The sequence below is a fragment of the Nipponia nippon genome, unplaced genomic scaffold (genome assembly GCF_047370975.1).
Source record: "Nipponia nippon isolate SJK-2023a ecotype South Korea unplaced genomic scaffold, ASM4737097v1 scaffold_3, whole genome shotgun sequence".
Taxonomy (NCBI): Eukaryota; Metazoa; Chordata; class Aves; order Pelecaniformes; family Threskiornithidae; genus Nipponia; species Nipponia nippon.
In genome coordinates this window covers 71,164,857-71,187,516 of record NW_028262347.1, presented here as the reverse complement: position 1 = coordinate 71,187,516, position 22,660 = coordinate 71,164,857, and positions in this window count along the sequence as shown.

Genomic DNA, 22,660 nt, shown 5'->3' with positions numbered 1-22,660 from the left:
CTCTCCCTAGTTTGGAGGTGTATTTTTTTCCCATCCTTCTTTCATTTTTCTCAGCTGTTAACACTGCACTGCATGACACACTCAGTCACTTCATTGCCTTCCCAGTCTACAGCAGTCAAAGCTAACGGCAGCATAAATTAACCTCTTTATCCACCCTGCATAACCTTATAAACCAAGGGCAGATTCTAGCCCCATATATTTAAATTATGTGTATGTTCACCGTTACACTTAGTTCATGTTTTCTTTAAATCTTTCATGAAGTTACCTCAGTCATTTAATTCTGAATTTTCAAGTGCACTGTTGCATTTTTGGGCTTTAAAAAGCCTCTCTGAAATTGTGCCCACTCTACTTTTGAAGCCAGTTCAGGGACTCTTATCACTCCTTCTTAGCACTCAGTATTCCCTCTACTCTTCCCATGACAAGGCAGGTAAATTGATATTAATGCTATATAAGGGAGATCAAGGGCACATTACAGTGACCTGATTTGCCTGAAGGTGGTCTTTCTGCTACTGGCCTTCCACAGAAGGTCCTATTAAACTCTATGGACATTCCATTCAGTCATGAGCATCAGTGCGGGTTTCCTTCCTTTAGATTTTACTGAATAAACAAGCCACCTAGAAAGTTTCGTGACTTTTTACAATATGTTCAGAAACACGCAGAACATAACTATTGCTTAGTGGGCTGATACTCACTTGAAGTCAAATCCTTTGACTACAATTCTTGCAGAAATGAGAGTAGTTGACTTGTTTCTTCCACTGCAATAGACCTGATCCAAATCCTATCAAAGCCAACAGATTTTTTTTTTTTTCTAACTTGTGGGGTGTGGCTCAGACTCAGCCTAAGTGACTCACAAGGATTTCAATTATTTTATGCTTTTGAAAAATAAGCCCAGTCACAAGTAGTGGCACCACCTTTAAACCTGAATTTTCCCAGTGATAAATAAGATTCATAGAGTGGATGTTGAATGAGTAGGGCCTATCTGCAATTTAACTCTCACAAGTGCAGACAGTGATAGCAATGGCATATACTTCCTAAGAACTTTACCCTACAACAGCTAAAGATAACTTATCAGAACAAACACTGATGGGACAAAGTTTCTGTCTAGTAAGTCCATGCTAGCCAGGAATCTCGACATCTCTTATAAAGCAGCAAACTTAATTTTTCATTTCTGCACTTTTGTGCAATAGTTTTAACAAAGAATACTGGTCGGCTCCCTGTGTAAACTCCTTAGAGAATCAAAGTTCATTGTATAACACTGGAAAGAAGGAGAATAGTGCTGTATTGTAATGTCTTTCTGCAGAATGAGTGATGGTCATAATGTACTAGCCAGGGCTTTTCTTTGAGTCTTTTATCAGTTTAATTTACATATCGGCAATGATGGAGGATTAGGAAAGGTTGTAATGAAACGTGGTTTAATTTCTCCACTTTTGTTGTGGCATCAATGCTTTAAATGTAGCATGCTTTATTAAAAATAACATGAGTACTGTTATTTGATATTTTAACTGGAGCAGTAGCTACGTGTTCGAGTTTAGCTACATGCTTTAAAAGCGTAAAATAAAAGTCAGACCTGTCAAAACACCTAGAAGTGGGTATATATGCTTAACTGTGCAATTGCATTAATGTCACTAATGTATATATTGTGCACAAATTTAGACATGACCATAACTCATTGCAAGGTTCAGTCTTACATTGGAGCAGTAGTAATTTTTTTTTACTTTTACTACTAGTTTAGCAAGCAATAAGAGAGGGTGGTGGGAAGATTCAAAGGTTATGCTCTATACATGCTGAGGCCTGATTATGTACTGCACAACCTGGTGATGATTCCTGTTAAATTTGTAGAAATACCTGAAAGAGACTACGGGGCAATTTGGGTAGAATTTATTTAAATTCCGTATTTACGGAAGCTCCCTGTGTTGGCCTTATAGGGACTGGGTGAGTTGAACTTCTCCCACAGTGCTTAACTTCTTTCTTACAACCTGCACGTATTGACCTACACAATTCAGCGTTGTTGATTCTTGTGATCGTGTTGCAAGTTCTTTCATACTTGATGTTTTTCCCGAAATCCAAATCCTTCAGGCAGGTGAATCTGTGAGAATTTCTCTTGGTAATCCTTTGTGCTAATAAGGGAGGAGGGAGTTAAAAAATGTGGCCAAGTACAGCCCTAAAGCTCAAGCCAACAGAACACATAACACTGAGAAACAGCAATCTCATTTGAAAAAGGAAAATCCATTATAAATATTTTTACTTATAGACTTTGCTTTTTTTAGACCTGATTTTTTTTTTAAATTGAACCAGTTACTTTGGTTTTATCTTGGGTGAAAGCTGTGGCAACTGTTTCCCCTCATTTTTATTTTAATTAGACTCTCCCTGATTTTTATATTGTCTATTAAAAGAATATTAAAAAAACTGCAAATTCTTTCAAGGCCTACTTTTCTGGTCAGTAGAGAGTGTCCTCACATCACATTGCTCTTAATGGAAATTAATTATATCACGCCTATAGACCTTGGAGCAATTTTGTAGATATTAGATTCTTAGACATCTGTGGTGTTTTATTATTGATTAAAGAATGAGAGGAAATCTCATGGCTTAAGACCTTGTGCTGGGATTTATGAATTACTTTTTTTCCTGTGTGACCCTTGGCAGGTCATTGAATCCATCTTTCAGTTTACCATCCATGAAGCAGGGAATAACGATGATTTTCTGCTGCTGCTCTTTGTCCATCATGCCCACTTAAATAGTTCGCTCTTTGGAACAGGTCTTGTTACTTGCTGGTGCAAAGAATTCTCATTCTGGGTTAGGATCTGGAGCTGTAATACAAATAATTAATATCAGCATTAAACAGTCAAAGGTATTACATCCAAGATGCATTTGGCCTGAGGCCCACATACTTCTTAAAATGATGGATTTTTAATTGATTATTTGGAATGAGACCTTTTCTCAGACTAGCTAAATCGCTTAAGACCCACGCACGCTAGCTATATTTAGAGATGAGGAGGTGGCAGAGTAATTTTTAAAGTGCTCTGTTTCTAATAACCCAGGTGAGTGACAGTCTGTGAGTGCTGCCTCTTTTAAAACAAACATGACTCACAGCCCCCAGGCGGCAAGCATGTGCAGGTTAGAAATTGTATTGAAGTGTCCACATTCAAGAGACAATGATATACAGCCATAATCATAATCATAAACATTTAATTTAATAATTTCAGGTTAGTACAAGAGGGTAGGCATACTAACGGCTTGGCATCTATAATAGCAAAATGCAAAAAGGCCATGTAAAATCTGTGTGAGGGCTTTAAGGTGAGTTTGGAGTACACAAGGTAATATTTTCATCCCTCACCACACCCTAATGCTTTTAGAAAGCAGAGTTGTAACTGGAGTATCAGGCACTGTTATGAATTCTGCATAAACTACATCTTTACAAGAATAAGATTATCTCCAGTGTCCAAATCAAAGTCAAAATGTAAATGGCCTTCTAGATGCATTGATGTTTAATTCCCATTGAAACGGACCTCCACACATATGGTTGTTTCCCAGGTGTTTCTTGTCCCAAACAATTACTAACACCCATGAGAGATCTTTCTCTCTCTCAGAGACCGTACATGGTGAAATGAAGCTATGTCCTCAGAAACTGCCAGGGAGGTGCAAGGGAGGAGCGAGTACCACCCTAGCCTTTTCACATCTCTGACCAAAGCTAAAAATAAGCAGGAAGCCAGGGAGAAGCTGGTTTCCCAGTGGGACAATAATACTGCTGTCTTCTTGAAAGATGCTTTATGCCACTTGTGCTCCTGGGGACAATGGGCCCAAGTGATTCTTATTTTGTGTCCTAAGCTTGTCAGTGACCTCAGCACCCAGCCACGTTGCACAGTTTTCTGTCAGATTACCCAAGGCAAGCTCATCTCTGGGAATCTAAGACAGTATTGCCAGGAACTCCCACTGATGCAACAACTTCCTTTCATCACGAGCTGCAAAGTTAAAAGCGCACTTTGGTCTTAACTACAATATCAACGCTTGGCCAGGCTCTGGAATAGCTGCATCTTTGTTCCAGCAGATTCTCATTCAAGAAGTTAATGGCTACACAAAACATGAAGCCAGTTCTAACTACTTACCTTCTTGAGGTAGTTTCACTAGGAATTAGATATGGTCCTTCTGGTCCCAAATCATTGCCTCTTTTTTTAATAGTTTCCATGTTTCATTTCCAAGAATTTGAATTCAATGAGCATGAAGTGACATTTTTGTGTAGTTTGCCAGTTAGTGCAATACATGTAACAACACTGAAAACAAGTTAGGTCAAAGAGGCAATGCAGAGGCCTTGGTTCAGAATTTCCTCACCTCCTTGCTTCCTTTAGAGCAAACAAAATATTGATTTTTGTATTTGCCTCCTAGTTCTGTTTCTCTGCATTTAACCCAGTGACAGGTGAGAGCTAGGCATAATACCTGCTTAACAGCAAATACACGCCCAGCTCTGCTGCTGCTAATGAAAACTCCTCATGTCAAAAATCAGGTAAACATTACTCAGTGGTTTTGCACCAGACTAGGAATCTGTGCACTTTAAAACATTTCTTCATGTGAACTTGAGGAAGCCTGACAGCCCTGGAAAATAAAGACCCAGCACTGTGTACCAAGGAGTTGGTAGAGGAAGATGTTCAGTGTCCTCCTGCCTATCTGCAAATGTGCCTTCAACTCTGACCCACTTTAATGGGTGGCATCTCATGTAATCCTTTGTCTTTTAAGATTTACATGCGTAAATAACTGTATAATACTTATATATAATCTCTTCTGTCAGTGTAAATAGGCTGCTAAGCTCTGAAACTACCAGGGTGTACTAGATATAAGGTTCATCTCATTTCTGGGGGTGTTGTACAAGTTAAGATCAGCTTACTAAAAGTACGGGAAGACTGAGAATTAGTAATATCTGCAATGTGTAGTGCTTTATGTAATATCTCTTTAACTGGCAGTATTTCGTTCAAGTTATTGCCTAAGATACAGATTCTGTTCTGCTTTCAGAAGTTCCATTATTTCCACACGTCTACAGCTAACTATTTATTTGTGGCGAACAAAATTGAACTACTCGTTGTCTTTGTCATTTTGGGCTGGTCAGTTTACAGTTGCTAAATATCTGAAGTGTAAAATTTAACATCTTTTCCAAACATTTGTTCCTCAAAATTAATAATTCTATATATAATTTTTACTCTCTCCGTAAATATCCAGTCACTTTTTGTATCTTATCAAGTTCCTGGCTTCCAAGAGAAATTAATTTCAAAGTCCAATTATATGCTGGGCAAAAAGGTATTGTTTTTTCAGGGTTGGATTTTATTCTTCCTAATGGCATTGAATTGAATTTGTCTTCTGATTCTGTATTATGAGACAGTGAGAAAATAAGCTCCCTATATCTCAGTTACTGATACACACTTTCAGGATTATCTGTTTTGTAAAGGACAGTCTTATTATCCTTCTTTAAATAAGAGACAACAGCTCCAGGGATAGATGCAGTGATTAGCAGATGAATCATACTTACATTTCAAGTTAATATTCTCAGGTTCTTTTCTTCCTTAGTATTTGCTACTGTCACAACCGACTTCCAAGAAAGGCTTTCCATCTGCTGCCTGTGACCCCCCACTTTACCTGCAATAGTGAACCCTTTTCTTCCAACCACACGGGCTCCCAAGTCCAATAGAGATAGTGGAAGATTCCTATCAATTGCAAAAAGCCTGTAATCAGGTCATGGTGAAGTGCAGTCTTAAAGAGACAGTCTTCTTTCTTTTTTTTTTTTTCCCCCCCCTTCTAACTCAGCCTGGGAAGATTTGGCACCGTTTCCAGACTGCTTCAGTCTCGCTGCCCAGGATTTAGCTTAATTAATGTATGTAGAAAAAGTATAATATGCAAGGTGACCTTTTCTCTTAAATCTGGGATTCTTTCAGTGCCTGTTTATTCTGTTTAAGTTTCTACTTAATAGGCTGTTGCCCCAAGTTGTAGCTTCAGTTTTCTACAAGAACTAACTTGCTTCATTTGTCTGCCCCCATGATACAGGACTTTCCTCCTGAAATCATAACCCATATAAGCCATTGGTCTAATCAGTTCGACTATTGAGGAAGCTGATAAATCAACAGTAATCTAAACCCCAGCCTCCGTTCAAGTGCCAGCCTATGTCAAAGGGCTTTGGAGTTCATGCCGTCCTGTGTAATGAGCTCTGCACTGGGAGGACGGAGAAAATATGGCTTGATAGCTGATGAATGTTTGAGTCTCTTTCCCCTTCTAAGCAGCATTATGATTTTCCTGCATTTCAGTAAAATGCTTAAAAGCTAATTTAGTCAGTGTGTTGGTGGTGGTTAGATGTGGATGCTTGACCACTAAAAACTGAACTGGCAAGCTACACGCTCCTTTCTCCTTAAAGTCACTTAAGAGAAAGGGAAATGATTATCTAGAGTGAGCTGTCAACCTTTATGCCAGCTTTCCTCCTGATATGATTTATAAAACAGCTAAGATAACCTCTGGGGGGGAGCTTTGCAATGGAAATAGCAAGTGATTCTTATTCTAATGAACATAACACTGTCACAAGTTTAAAGTTCAAATCTGAGGTACGAAGGTTTGGGGGAAAAAAAGAGCCCGTAAAATATGAATGTGACAGCATATGTGTTCATTGCCTGCACAGTGTATGAAACAGGAGAAATAGGCAAACTTTCTTTTTCTAATGAGGTTTAAAATATTTTTCAGTCTTTATCAGGCAGAAGTTCCTCAACACTGGTTGGCTTTTTGTTGTGGGTTTTTTTTTTTGCTTCACACTCGCCCCAGTTGAGACGAGGCATTTTTCTCAGAGCAAGCTGTGCACCCTTTGGTCCTTCAGCATTGCAAAATGTACTGTCACAATTGGCACTCATTAAATAAGGCTTTGTTGGTAGCTGCAGCCAACAGGCAGAAAGCTGAATGGACTACAGGAATTTAAACTCCTGGAGAGGGCTTGTCCTGACCAGCATTTAGAAACACCAAAGAGGGGTTTATTGGAGAACTTATTTCTTCCTGTTCTGTTAAAAAAAGAAAAGGAAAAGAAAGAATCACATTACTGGGTATCTGACAGCTTTCATGGATATCTAGCCTACTTCAGAACTGCTTTAAAAAATAAAACCAGACCCTTTTCTAGAAACTGTTTCATGCAAAGAATATATATATATTAGAAAGTTTATAAATCAATGGCAGGTTAACCTGTCCCTGAACTTAACCAGCATATTTCTTATGACGAGAGCTGTATGAATGCAATTTAGATAGTCAGTGAACCATAGTATCTGCAGGTTTGCTGAGGCTGATAGCTTTTAGCTTTTCACTGTCTGGTCAGTATCTTTCTGTCTCAAGGCTAGAGTTGCACTAGATCCTTGCTATCAGCTGAAGTAGAAGGACTCAGGTGAGTAGAAAAGTACAGTGAGCTAAACAAACAACAAAAAACAAAGCTCTAATAACACTTAGAGTAATTTTGCTTATTAGCCTCGCTTTCTGAAGGTACATCTCACTTTGAAGCGTTGTATTAGTAGGAAGCTCGCATGTACTAGCTTCTGGGTGCACTGCCCAGTTGGAAATGGTGTGGTGGTGTCCTGTGGCATTCAAGAAATCTGTGTTGGTCTCTTCCTTAATGGCCCAGCCACCCCCGTCCAGGTACGGAAGGGGACACCATGCATGTGGCAAACTTCTGCTCAAGGGAAGCATGGAACTTGTCAGTGGGACATCAGTTGAATGCTTATGACTTGGAAGCAATATTGAATGTATCAGAAATCCAAAAAATCCCATCTGCTGGTTTGGTAGGTTTTGTGTGAGTTGTACAGTTCACAGCCAGTAAGAATACATGCCACTGCCATGTACTTGCTTGCTGTGGAGTCCTGCCATGATGAAGTTCCATAACTAGCAGCAATATTAATTTGGTCCCACTTGTTTCTCCGTCTCACACATATTCTGTGTACTTACAAATGGGTACTGAATAGCCTGAAGACATGAAGAATTAAAAATGAGGAAGAGTAGAGCTAAATTACATTCTCCAGTGTGGCACGTGATTGTAGCTTACTTTATTGTGTTCTGAAAAAAAGTATATAGTCTAACCTACTTTCAAAAAAAACCAAAAACATGCTTGGGCAGTATTTTCTTAAGCCTTACCTGCTTAAGTAACTAACTGATGGAACAGATGGTAGATAAAAGAAAGCTGGATCTCCAGGAAACCCCAACATCCTCCTTGAATTTTTGAAAAAAAAAACCCCAAAAACCCAAAAATGAACAGATCCTACAGCATTAGGAGGTTAATATTTACTCTGGGAACCCGACTGCATATGGGACCTACCTGACATTCAGGGAGCAGCAGCCAGGTGACAAGTACCCTGTCCCTCTGTGGCACAAAACACACACTGAGTGGGAACGATGTAGCTCAATATTTCTTTCCACAATAATATCTCCTGAGATGTGATCAGTACAGGTTTGGATTAGGGATACAAAAGCTCAGTATCGCAGCTTGTTGAAAAATCAGGAAAACACTGGAAAATCTTTCTCTTTGTTTTTTAGCAAAGTTTGAATTTCCACAGGGGAAATAAAATCAGTAATTCCTGATAAATACCAAGCTTAGTATCAAAAAATTTTGATGGTAATAAAAATAAGCATCCTCTCTGTTTTCCATTAGCAGGTGTCTGAAACCTTGTTGGGTCTCTTACTGGCACAGAGAGATGCTAAATGCAGTATTTTGCCACGATCATGGGATGATTTATCTATGGAATATAATTTTTTATGCAGCTGTTGTACCTCAAGTGGTAAATAAGGCCTTGTCTGTGCTCCAAAATTGTGCCACTTTAAATATACCACCATAGTTAGAGTAATGCAACCCACTGGTTGTTGTTATAGCCCTGTAAAACAGCATTCAGTCATGTAGTCGTCCCTGTATAGCGAGGGGAGCTACCTGTGGTGATTTTATACTGCATTGCACACTGAAGATTTTATTGGTGTTACAGTAACAGCTAAAAGAAAAAAGGCAACCAAAATGTTATGCTGGGAGAGGTCTTGAGTGCAGATAAGGCCCAAATCTGAAAGATTGTGAGCAGCTTCAGGTACAAACCATGTTTTCCTGTGGCCAAGGATAATGGTAGCACATTATGGGCTGCATTAAATATCATTAACGATGACAAGAGTGTGACAAAACCAGTTCACTGAGGCAGGAAAATACAAGGTTTCTGGCAGTAACATCACCAGTCTTACCACTGAGCACAGAAGAATTTCTCAGGATCCAACTCTTGTGCAGAATAAGACCATCTTATGTCTGCTCACTATCGGAAGCCACAGTGTCACCATGTTACGAAGCCACTCCTGAGAACTGAGTAGAAGTCTGTGCCATGGTAAAAAATTGCTAAATCTTGCAATACTTGGAGTATAGTATTTGTTTTCTGATTTCAAAAAGGCAGTGAAAAACAATTCTTGCCAAGGGTTTCCGATGAGGATTACAGCTGGGTAAGGCTTATTTTAGTGCCTGATTTTGGAAAAATCAGATTCACTTAAATTAATTGCCTTTTTGCAAAGCAGAGCAATTTAGAGAACGTCTGCCTGGAAAAATTCTGTGGGTTCAGGGCAGCAGTTATTCTCCCAACAAGGTGGACATCAACATAATGTTCAGTACCAGTGATAGAAAGGCTTTAAACAGTGTGCCCCACACATCAAGCCTATGATCTGATTGTCGAATGGTTGGATATTTTTAAAAGGCTTTTTTTTTTTTTCCCCCTCCCATGTTAAATTTGGAATGGCTTTGATTTCATCCTTATGTAAGTAGAGTAATTACTTAGGATCTTAGTCTCTCCTCTGATCTTATTTAGGGTTCTTCATTTCTATATTTGGTCCTGCTGTTGATTTGCAAGGAAGCCACAAATTCTCTGTATCATAAATGACCCATCTCTAGTGTGGCAAATAACATTCCCTGCCTATCTGACAGAAACGTGCCAGACTTAATTAGCAACAGACAATGTTTTCAAAAGTGACTAGTTAGAGAGATCCTGTGAAAACTGAGACTCTTGAAGGCTATCAGGTTGAGCCTCTGGATACGCATTCACACTTAAAAATTCACAAATAAGTTGTTGAAAACCAGTTGGTGCGCTGATAAGATGCATTTTAAACACACTACTATATATCATAGTGAATATATTAATGGCTACTTTCATACACATATTCTGAAACCTAACTCTTTCCCTTATTCAATGCCACAGACTTGAAATCCTACCTTCGTTTGGTTGATATACTCCATTTTCTCTGGCAGAGAAGGGCAAACTCTGCCAGACCTACTGAGAGTTACCTGCAAAATCCAGAGGTGAAACAGACTATGGACTATGAGAAGAAGTTTTAAAACTTAATATTCAAGCTCAGATCTGCTCAGGGTTTTACAACTCCATGAAAGCGTGCTTGTGTGACTGCCGAAATCTTTCACTGTGAAAAATATGTATTATAATTTCATCACCAAACTGGAAGCAGCAGCCACTTGCACAGCACACACAAGTGCTATACAGCTGTTTTCATGATGGATCTCTTGCTTGCTGACCTGATTTCAACTGGTGTCAACTCAACACAACACTGTAAACTTTTTTGGATGATTAGAAAACATTCCTCTGAAGTATGCGAACAAACATGAGCTGCAAGCACTGTGTTGAGAGATTATCTTTCAAATGTAACTTCGCTGCAGTGGGACTATATAACTATGCTATTTTTTTCTTCCATCAGCTGCCGGAATATTAACAGTTAGTTGCAATCATATTAAACATCTCCTTGCCATTTTTTTCAGCAGGAAGCATGATTCTTTTCTCTTGGAAGGAGCCAGACCAAGGTATGAGCTCTATCAACCATAAGTAAATGTAAGAACCAATCTGAATTCAGTGTTTATTTTGATGTAGTGAGGTATGGCAATCTGGGAGACATAAATTCATTGCAAGTCTTCCATGAAATGTGAACTTGAAATTATGGAAAGCCACTGGAACTAAAGGTGCCTTCCTCATCCCTTGAAACACTTGCCAAATAAGCTAAATATCTGTCTGTATTTAGTAACTGTATATTCCTCTGAAATCTCAGTTTTGTACACCCCAGAAGAATTGTTGGATTTGTAGCACTGGCATCTTCAGAAGATTCCCTTTGCACAGACCGTACTCCATCCCCTCCTGGCTCCTAAGTGTGTGGCAGACTACGGACAGCAACTACATACATTTTTGCTGGTTTTAGTGCTGCTGGCTGTCAGAAGCTGCTGGGACTCTGGGCACTGGAATGCAGAGGGGGAAAACTCCATTTCCCAACTGTCCCAGCTAGCCTTCATCCAGCCTGCAGTGTGGAGAGGGTTAAAAAAAAAAAAAATTCAACTTCATAGAGTTAGTCAGTATTTCAAAATAGTGTTTGTGGCAGCTTTGGAAGAAGACCCCAATATTTTAAAGTTCTCATCAATGGAAGCACCCATGCTGGTGTGTTCCAGCTGTTCCAAAGTCCAGCTGTTGGCCTGAGGATCCCAGCCCTGGTAGATGATTAAAGAGATGTAGGTTCTGGAGCATCTGTCACTCCTGACTTGAAGGCAGTCCAGCCAACAGGCTGCCATGGGAGTGGTGGACAGCAAGGCAGGCGAGTCTTGCACGAGTCTGGCCTGACAAGCATGAATATGCCGGATTTTTGCTAATCTGGACCCATGTGGTATAATTGTTTGATTTTTGAAGAACTGGCATATTCTAAGAAAAATAAATTCTCACCAGCTTCTGATTTTTTTCATCTTTCTTTGCGTCTCCATTCCCCTGACAGAAAAGGCAGCAAAACTGTAGAAAGGGAGAATGAAGGAAAAGGTAGTGATAACAAAAAGCAGTCTGTGAACAGACTGAAGAGGAATAACGATACAGAAATCTCAGTTCCTGCTGCTCTCTGCAGAGGAATAATAAGAATTTGCAGGGGTAGAAAAAAGTAAATAAAGGCCACGTTAAATTGGAGGTAAGTAAAAATAGCAGCAGGGCGGAGGAATGGAGAGGATGGGGCAGAAATTATAGCAAAGGAAAAAAGGTGGAGACTGGAAGGAAAAGGTGGAAGCCAACCTGATTTCCTTAGCTTAACACTTGGGGTTAGTAGTAGTCTGTAGCCCTACCCCTCTACTTCATCCACTCAACACTTTCCACACACTGCAAAAAGTAAGGCTGAGTTTTACAGAAACTCTCATTTCACGGCAATTATCCCCCAAGTAAATCCATCTTATGCTTTGAGATTATTAACAAATTTTATTTTTTAATTAAAGACTATTCACAAATCAGGAGAAAAAAAAAAGACTGAACAGATTTGCACAGGTCATCCAAAGTTAAACGCTTACTATTTTTGAAGTACTTGTCTTAAACTCTTACTGTTCTCTCAAGTATGTTTGTGGTGTTTTGTTTGGGAAAGGGGACTGAAGGGAATTCTATATAGCAGATAGAGAGATACCATGGCAGTAAAAACTAAATATAATCTTTACTAAATGTCTGCTTGCAAGATGCTGAGGTATTGGTTCCTTTTACATGTGTGCAGACTGATTTCTTGGGCCAGTTCCAGACTTTTTTCTGTTATAATCTGAGGCCTTCCCTCCAAAATTGATGCCCACTGTTACACATGGAGAAAGGCAAGCATTTTGGTGCTCCGGCTGTGTCATTGCTAAACAGTGTAGCCCGTGTGGTCCCCTTGTGCATCGCTTGGCACCTAGGCTTCTCCTTCACCATTCCAAGTTGGCCAGAGGAACTGGGTGAGGAAATCAGGGTGTCCCTTTGCTTTTCTTTTCCTTTCAGATCCTGGTGTGATGATAACAAAAACCTGGTTTGCATTCCTCCACCGTCATCTCTTCTGCCACAAATATAATTACTTGATGTACGTCTCACTAGGAGATTTCGTATCTAAGATCTTCAAAAAGTCTGTCAAGGAGAAAGCAATAGGGAGGAAAGCTGAGAAACTCAAATGTGGTTTCAGGTCAATGTGTAGCATGAATGTGACAAAACTTTACTGATGTACAAACGCTTATGTATCTAATTGTAAAATGTGAGCACCTAATACCAAATTTATTTCATTATTATTCCCTCTCTGTCTTTCTTTTTGAGTTTAGCCTTTCTTCCTGTAACAGTATCAATTATTTTTCAATAGTGTCTTGCATCCCAGTCTTCCTCATCTCTTTTTCAGTACTACCCTTTTCTCTGCTAAATCATCAAAGATATTTTTGTTCTTTTACCTATTGCAGCAGAGTCCGTAAACACAATCTTACAAAGAGAATTTCTAAGTGTAAGCATTTGTGATGTATTTGCACTAAAAGCTTTGAATTGCTATCTTTGATAAAGCTATTTGGTCTGATTATATTGTTTTGGAATCACACATTCAAGTGCACCTCTCTGAAAAAATGAATTTTTCAAAATGTAGTATATTGCATGTCTCAAACTGGGGGAGGATTATTTTTAAATATTGTGTAATCCATGTAAGCAATTGTATTTCTATCCTGAAATTCACACACCAGCAATTAAGAGTGAAATTTAAAGTCCAGTGTTTAAAAACCAACAACTGCTAATCTTAAAGATGTATCAAATATGAACAAAGTTAATAATAATTATTCTGGTTTTCATTCTCTTAAATTGCTTCCATGCTTTGAAGACTGCACAGACAGATATTGCAGGCGGTTCTTGTATTGAACATGACATGCATTCTACGTGAGCACTGAATAGCAGGTGTAACAGCCATTGACGGTTGTAGTATATTTTTTAAGCAGGAATAGAAAACAATATTTCCAAATACAAATTCAGATCTCATAGACTGGAATTTAGGTGGGTGTAACTATACTTTTGGAAATTCAGTGATGTCTTTAAACTGCCATAGGTAGTTAGGAAAAAGTGTATTCAAGTCATCAAATAGCAGAGGCCCAGAAGTACAGCTTGCTATAAAGTTACACGATGTATTGATTTCAGCCTTTGAGGCATGGGCAAACCTTCCCTTCATAAACCTTTACAGCTGAAGACATCACTACCCTGGGACAGACATCACAGCACCCACCAGTTCCATCAGTGGAAAGGATTATGTGAGCCCTCTTTAATCTGTTTCAGTCAAAATCAGTCAGGTTAAACAGTAACTGAAGTTGAAAAAGTTAATCCACTATGTTTAGATTGAAGTTAATTATCAGGGTTTTTTTTTTTACCTGCCATGTTCAATGGCAAGACATCCAGAGGAATTAAATATAGATGCTGCACACACTTACATGTTAACAATATATATTTCCTTATTCTCACACATCATCAGTGCAAGCCATTGAACATACTCTGAGTCTCATAATGTCCATTGATTTTCAAAAGCACCTTCTTGTCAGAGCTGAGCACCCTCTACTGAGAGTTTCAGTGGGCCTTTAAAATCACGCTTCTGCAATAATGATTCCTTGGCCATGTCCTTAATTTTTATTTTTTATAGTAACATACTATTTTCACTCTCTACTAACTTGGTTTCTGGTATCCCTCTCCTTTTTCTATGTATTGATGGTTTTAAAACAAGGAACTTAACTGCTTTTAATAAAAAAGCATGCTTTGTTTGAAATGATAGCTAAATCACTTATAATGTGTAACAGACACTGATCTGTCCTGTCTCCAGTAATAAATCAGTAACATACATGATGTCTTATCATATTAAAAGACCATACATGATGCTTTATCATATTAAAAGACAACTCAGGGTGCTTTATTATAAGCTGTACAGCGATTTAAAACTGTGTTTTACTCTAGCTCACTAATGAAAGCCAGGGCTAAAATGAGTGAATCCAAGGTTTCCTTCTCTTTTTGCCTGTGTACAGTGTACTCAACCTCTCCATTGCATCTCTTTGAAGGACTGTAGGAAGAAAGTACTAGGTGGATTCAGTGACAGCATTTTAGTACAGCATTAGTGAAACTCATAAGCAATCAGCTGATGAGATGGGTTGTGTTGAAATCTGGAAGCATTGGTGCCAGAAGATTGGTGTCTGAGTACATCCCGTGCCTTTCCATGGGCACCAGGCAGCCATAGCCTTTGCGGGTTGATGTGAAGACTGGAGGTGCTGAGCACGTCTGATAAGACAAACCATTCTTGCATTGAGACTGATATTTGGACCAAGGATTCTGCCTTTTGCTAAAGTTCCTGTGTGCTAGTGGACTAACATGTGGAGGCTGTAAAAATCCTAGAGGCAGATGTGGTGAGAGCTAAGCCTCTGTGCAGCCCCTTTCTCAAGCTCTGGTACAAGGGTACCGGGAAAAGGAACAACAAGGAAGAGAAGATGGAGACTTTACAGCCCATGCTACTGACTGAATATGGTGTGCTATCCCAAGCACCGGCTGACTTCCTTGGAAACTAAATAAAACCGTTTATGTGACCTGCTGCTGCACACAGGCTGTGCTTTCAGAAGCTGTGCATGGAATTGCCCAGAATTATTACTAAAATATTGAGTGTTTGTCATCTGTGTTTGAATATCAGAATTTGGAAGAGCTGAATTGAACAAAATGTGTACCGTATGTCTGCAGACCAATATGCTTCAAACAGCCATATGATGAGGGTGGCCTTTAGTCACTTCTGTGGTCTCACTATGCCATACAGGGAGAAGACAAGCAAAAGGAAGGCTGATTATTAGGATGCATATACATCTACATCTAAACATGCGGAAGTAACATGATACAATCCTCCTCAGCAAGAGGGAAACTCCTAATGACCTGCCTATTTGAAATTAGGGATAAACCTCATATCCAGGGGTTTTAGATCTGGAATTCTTATTTGGGCTCATTTTTCTTCACAAAGGTTTCAAAAGACTGGAGAAAATAAAGTAAGAGCTCAACCTGGATTGTATTGTCTGTAGTATGCTAAGAGACCTTTGATTTCTTATTTCCATAATTAAAAGTACAACTGCAGCTATATATTTACCCTTCCTTATGCTGGATTAAATCCTAGCAGTAGCATTTTGTACTACTTGTACGGTGTGCTGGGACATCAGTCAAAGGTCATTACAATAGTTAAATGCAGGTGACAGAGGCCCTGATGTAATTGTGTGCCAGAAAAAAAAAGAAGCTGCATGTGGCTTCTCACTTTAGAAGAAGCATGTGGCTTCTACATTAAATGTCAAACATAAGAGAAAGCTTAAAGAAATGCCCACACTTGGGAGATCACATCAGGATCCAGACTTGCCCAGGCCTGTTCAGACTCATGGTTTCAGTTCAGATCCATGTCTAGAAGACGTATCCTGAAACCCTTAGCAAAAAAAATCTGTGTTTGGATCGTGCTTGGTAAAAAATTTCAACCTGTCTGTCTTTACTGCAAGAATAAGAGCTAATTTTGAAACAGTTCTACTGTGCATATGCCTAGATTAGGAGGGTAGCTTCAGTTTCACTCATTTTAGGCAAATGGCTGACAATGGAGGACATCGTACCCAGTACTCGCAGACATGCCCTCATTAGTGCCGAGCAAAGTGGAAGGATCACCTCCCTTGACCTGCTCGCAGTGCTGACACCTTTCGTAAAGACTGACAACTCCATTAAAAAAACAATTTTAATAAGAAAATATTGGCCGTTACAAGGAGAAGCATTTTCAATTCTACCAGTTTCTCCCTCAACCAAGCCACATGAGGTACTGTAGACAGGGTCTGTAGTAACTCACACAATTTTCAGCTTGTGCACATTCAAGTTTGCAGCTGAATAAACAAAGTTATGTTACGTTCTTTCCTGTACCAGTTTACAAGGCTGAAATGTGTATGAACAGATGAGGGAAATAAAAAAGGTTTCAAGATGGCTATCTGAAACTTTCTGTTATCAACTTTTATGCGATCATCTGTCTATGAGAATTTCATATGGACAGACGATCTGGGTTTCATATGACCATTGATCCATCCCATGAAAATCTGTGAGATTCCAAACATAATTTTGCGGGCAAAACTGAAAACTTTCAAGTATTTCTTTTCCCTTTTTAAAAAGATGTTCTGCCTGCTCTAGCATTCAGCTCTCATTTTCTACCATTCTCCTACATCCAATGTGCCAAACTGTGCTTTTCTCAGATAGTGTTTCCTCACTCCTGTCTATTGAGGACTGTCTATGTTGTAGACATGATTAAGTATTCATTGACAAAGAGCCTTGAATTTGCCTCTCCCGAAATTCCAGGAGAGCAGCCCTGATCTCTAGGTTATAAAGGCAGCTTCCTTACAGCTCATAAAGCTTTACACAATGTGTTACAGCTCCAGCAGGAGAGATTAAGAGACTATCTGGGCACTGCAGTGGTTGGAAAGCTCTTCAGTGAGGTAGATCTACTGTCATTCCCCTGTCCTGATGAATATTTGCTTCTAAAAAAGATGCTGACATCTTTTCATGGCTTCTCTGAAACCAGTTACGTTGGATCAGGGATGAATTTAGAGCAGAAACTCCGCCATCACATAGTACTTATATATGTGTTTTAGAATACTAACCAGTCTACTAAATGGACTAGAATATAAATGAACCGTCACTGTGGGAGAATAGTTGAAATAATCTTGGATGTACAGATAATATTGTCTCAACTGTGAACCCTGCTTTAGAATCTCATTTCAGTCTGTACCTAAAAATCTATATGTCAAAAGAAAATATCCCGAGTGACATCTACAAACTATAACATGACACAAAAAAGCCATTTTTTTATATGATAGAGCTAATTCTAATTTTCCCATTAGACCAAACAACATCATAAAGAATATCTGCCAACAACATGATATAAAACCATACCATGCATCATGAAAAATAATTGCAATTCAATTACTCCTGAATTATAAAACCGTCAACTAGGTGCAATAAGACAAGAGCCTTAGAACATATGAAAAACTGCTTAGCATAGATAATTATAGATGTTTGAACAAAATCCCCAAAATAAAACGTGTGCAGTTTGAAGGAACAGGGTAATCATGCCAAAATAATTCTCATTTATAGCAAAGGTCTGAGGATCAGCAATTTTAAAACCATATCCCTGAAAAAAAAATTATAAAAGTAAATTAGCAAACCTTTCTCACTCATAGAGGGCATACCCAGCAACTGGGCAAGAAACTATTTTGGTTTTTTCCTCTATCGTCTTCTTGCTTAGATTCTGCTTTAGAAAAGTATTTAATGTTGCTGCTCAAAATCACAGAATGGTTGAGGCTGGAAGGCATCTCTGGCAATTGTGTAGTCCACTGCACCTGCTCAAAGCAGAGTCAGCTACAGCAGGTTGCTCAGCACTGTGTCCAGTTGGGTTTTCAATATCTCTATAGGATGGAGACTCCAAAACCTCTTTGGGCAACCTCTTCTGGTGTTTGACAACCACAGAAGTTCTTCCGTGTGTTTAAATTAAGTTTCCTGTGTTTCAGTTTGTGCCTCTTGTCCTGTAACTGGGCACCACTGCAAAGAGCCTGGCTCTGTCCTCTTTGCACCCTCCCTTCAAGTATTTATATGCATTAATAAGATCCCCCCTGAGCCTTCTCTTCTCCGGGCTGAACAGTCCCAGCTCTCTCAGCCTCTCCTCTTATGTGAGATGCTTCAGTCCCCTCATCATCTTCATGGCCCTTCACTGGACTCGCTCCACTATGTCCATGTCTTGTACTTTCTTGTACTTGCACTTGCTTAGCAACTGTGGAAAAAGCTGTGGAAGTTTTGCTTCCTGTTAGTTCTGTGCTTTAGCCACACGCCCTGCTTGAACAGGAGAAAGAGAGAGAAAAAAATTACACTGCGGAAAAAGTGTACATTCGGGGAGAAATGGCTACAGTGGTCTTTCGTAGGACAAGCAGAGAAAAGAAAGCTTTTTGCAGAAGAGGTCCTGTCTGCACTCTCCACAGGGACCTCCTGGGCATTCTTGAGAGAGGGATTTGATTCTTGGCATGTTACCTGTTGGCAAAATGAAAAAGAAAATGGCATTCCCACATAATTTTTAATTATGACTACACAAGGAAAAATAAACAAATATACTTCTTAAAATACAGCTTTGCTGCTAAAAGTCTCACCCTGGTCTTACACCTTCACAGACAAAAGTTGCCATGGAACAAGACAGGCATTACATCTGTCCTGCAGCAAGACAGAACTGGGCTAAGGTTCCTCGTTATATCTGGCTAAAGTGTGGAAAGTTTTGCAAGAATACTTACCAAAGGGTGAATAAAATTACTCAAACATGATGTGGTACCATAGTCCCAGAACTTCCCAGAGAATTTCTCACATAATGAGTAATTTTAATAACTGATTATTTCATAGATGCTATTTTTCAGCCTTCAAAGTGTACTTTTATAACATTTAACAGATCTTTACAAAATACAAAACAATTTTATTTGAGTAGATTTGCTAATCTAACAGATTCCACAAATAAGCTTTCTCAACCTCCTGATGACTACATTTCAGTTTCTTAATTGACCTTTTACATTATTTACAGAGCACTTGTGTTTTGTGTCTGTTTGTTCTTCTGGTATGTTGTCAGATAAATATTAGTCAGCATTTTTACTGATGCTGATGAGATTCTTCAGAAGGATCAGATACGGGTTTCAAACACTGTGAACTCTAAAAGAAGCACCGTCATATTCTATCCCAGTTCTGATTCAAGGCTATCTGCACAGCAGCCAGTGATAGGCAGTGCAGAAGTCACTAAAATAGTTGTCTGAGGTAAGATTTTAAATAGAAGTTCCATTATTCCCCTGTGAAATAGGATATAGGACATAGAGTATAAGACAGTGTCCGAAGTGACACCTAAAGATGAAAAAAGAACAAAAAAAGGTGACAGAAAAGGACAAAGAAAGTTCATACTGGAAGTTAAATCTATTTTTTTAATATGAACCTTTGCTTTACCCCTTCTACAGTTAAACTCTGTCCTCACAGACATTTTGAAGTCCTGTGAAGCACATTCACAAGTGGCAGGTCATCTCCAACCTGTATAAGACCATGGCTTCCAGCACTTGTTTTCTATGCCTCAAAAGACTTGTAATTTGCATTTGTTGATTTTTCGCCTACTATAGATGTAACTGCAGGGAAGGAAAGAAAAGAGAGAAGGATATACGTAATATCAAAGTGTCTGACCCTTTCTCTGAGGCCACACATTGCCCTAGATGAAAGCAAGTATGAGCAGCACCTGCAGAAAGCGATGGTTAGCTACCCTTGCTGAAGGACACCCTGCAGGGATCAAACCGGGGCTGGTAACTGCTGTTATGTGTTTAACAGTGCATTTCTCATGCACATAAGAGAAGTAAATTAAAGTGGTGATTCTGTGTCGTGGTTTAACCCCAGCCAGCAACTAAGCACCACACAGCCGCTCGCTCACTCCGCCCCCCGCCCCCAATGGAATCGGGAAGAGAATTGGAAGAGTAAAAGTGAGAAAACTTGTGGGTTGAAATAAAGGCAGTTTAATAGGTAAAGCAAAAGCCGCGCATGCAAGCAAAGCAAAACAAGGAATTCATTCACTACTTCCCATCGGCAGGCAGGTGTTCAGCCTTCTCCAGGAAAGCAGGGCTCCATCATGTGTAACAGTTACTGGGGAAGACAAACACCATCACTCTGAATGTACCCCCCTTCCTCCTTCTTCCCCCAGCTTTTTATTGCTGAGCATGACGTCATATGGTATGGAACATCCCTTTGGTCAGTTGGGCTCAGCTGTCCTGGCTGTGTCCCTCCCAACCTCTTGTGCACGTCCAGTCTACTCGCTGGAGGGGCAGTGTGAGAAGCAGAAAAGGCTGTGACCCTGTGTAAGCACTGCTCAGCAATAATGAAAACATCCCTGTATTATTAACAGTTTCCAGCACAAATCCAAAACACAGCCCCATGCAAGCTAATATGGAAAAAAATAACTCTATCCCAGCCAAAACCAGCACATTCTCCACCCCTTATTCCATACCATTTATGTCATGCTCAGGTCTGACACTCTCCAATACATCTTCATTAACCACCACCCCCCTTCCCATTCTTTGATATAATATACAGATATCATCCCCTTGGTCTATGGACCACCCCTGTAAAATGTCCATAAAATGTCCACAAATGTCCACAAAATGTCCATTGAGTTCATTTAGTCCATGACCTTGGGATCCATCTCTTATGGTGGTCACTCAGGACAGGAGAGGTGGTGTGTTGTGTGGAGCTATTGGGCACCAAAGCCAGCTCCGACTGGATCACTGCTGCACTTGCACTGCCTCATGTAAGCCTTGTCCTCCATTTGTTCAGGTGGTTCTTGCTACAGTAATTCCCATAACATGCAACTCACATCCTGGGTTACAACAATTTAAAGGTATTTCCATTTACAATCTCCACCCGTGGTCCCTTTGGACCAGACCATCGGGTTTAACATTACAATGAACTCCTCCCATTGCCCCTGATCCGGCTTAGACTCATCCACAGACTGCAGTCCTGCTCCAGATGGAGTCTTTAAGCCACCATCTCTCCAGGGGTATACCTGCTGCAGCATAGACTTATCCATGGCCACGTCACTTTAAGGTGCACCTGTTCCAGCATGGCCTTATCCATAGGCCACAATGCCTTCAGAGATATACCTGCTCCAAGGTGGCCTTACCCACAGCCACAGTCCCTTCAGAAGTAGACCTGCTCCAAAGCTGCAGCCTTACCCATGGCTGCAGTCCCTCCAGGGGTGTACCTGCTCTGTTGAGGGCTTATCCACAGTCACATGCTTTGAGGTGCTCCAGCATGACCTCATGCACAGCCACTGATGCTTCAAGGTGTACCTACTGCAGCATGGAAACAGCAGTGATGCCCTGGCCATCTGCCAGCCCAGGCGCATGGCCATTGCTGTTATCAAAATGTTCCCAGGCACAGCAGAGTAAGATGATAAGCAGTGCAGCAAGCAGCAGAAGCAAAAAGCAGCACTAGACTCTAATATACATTAGGGCAGCTAAACAGCAATAACGGCTATAAATTCAATCTAGCATGTTCCAATCAAATCTATTGTTATCTCGAACCCTTCGAGCCCCATGTTGGCTGCCAAAAAGGACTGTTGTGGTTTAAACCCAGATGGCAACTAAGCACCACACAGCTCACTCCCCTCCCCCCCCCGGTGGGACTGGGGAGAGAATCGGAAGAGTAAAAGTGAGAAAACTAGTGGGTTGAAATAAAGACAGTTTAATAGGTTAAGCAAAAGCCGCGCATGCAAGCAAAGCAAAACAAGGAATTCATTCACTACTTCCCATTGGCAGGCAGGTGTTCAGCCATCTCCAGGAAGGCAGGGCTTCATCACGTGTAGCAGTTACTTGGGAAGACAAACACCATCACTCCAAATGTCCCCTGCTTCCTTCTTCTTCCCCCAGCTTTTTATTGCTGAGCGTGACATCATATGGTATGGAATATGGTAAAGAAGAAATTCTTTACTGTGAGGGTGGTGAGGCACTAGAACAGGTTGCCCAGGGAAGTTGTGGATGCCCCATCCGTGGAAGTGTTCAAGGCCAGGTTGGATGGGGCTCTGAGCAACCTGGTTTAGTGGAAGGTGTCCCTGCCCATGGCAGGGGGGATGGAACCTGGTGATCTTTAAGGTCCCTTCCAACCCAAACCATTCTATGATTCAATTGTACTTGCAAAGCAGGGAGCAAACCATGGCCAGAGAGAAGCTCCTTCACAAAGCCTCGGTGTTGAACCATTCACAGCTCTGCGGCCCCGGCTTGAAAATAGCCCTTTGGTCAGTTGGGGTCAGCTGTCCCAGCTGTGTCCCCTCCCAACCTCTTGTGCAC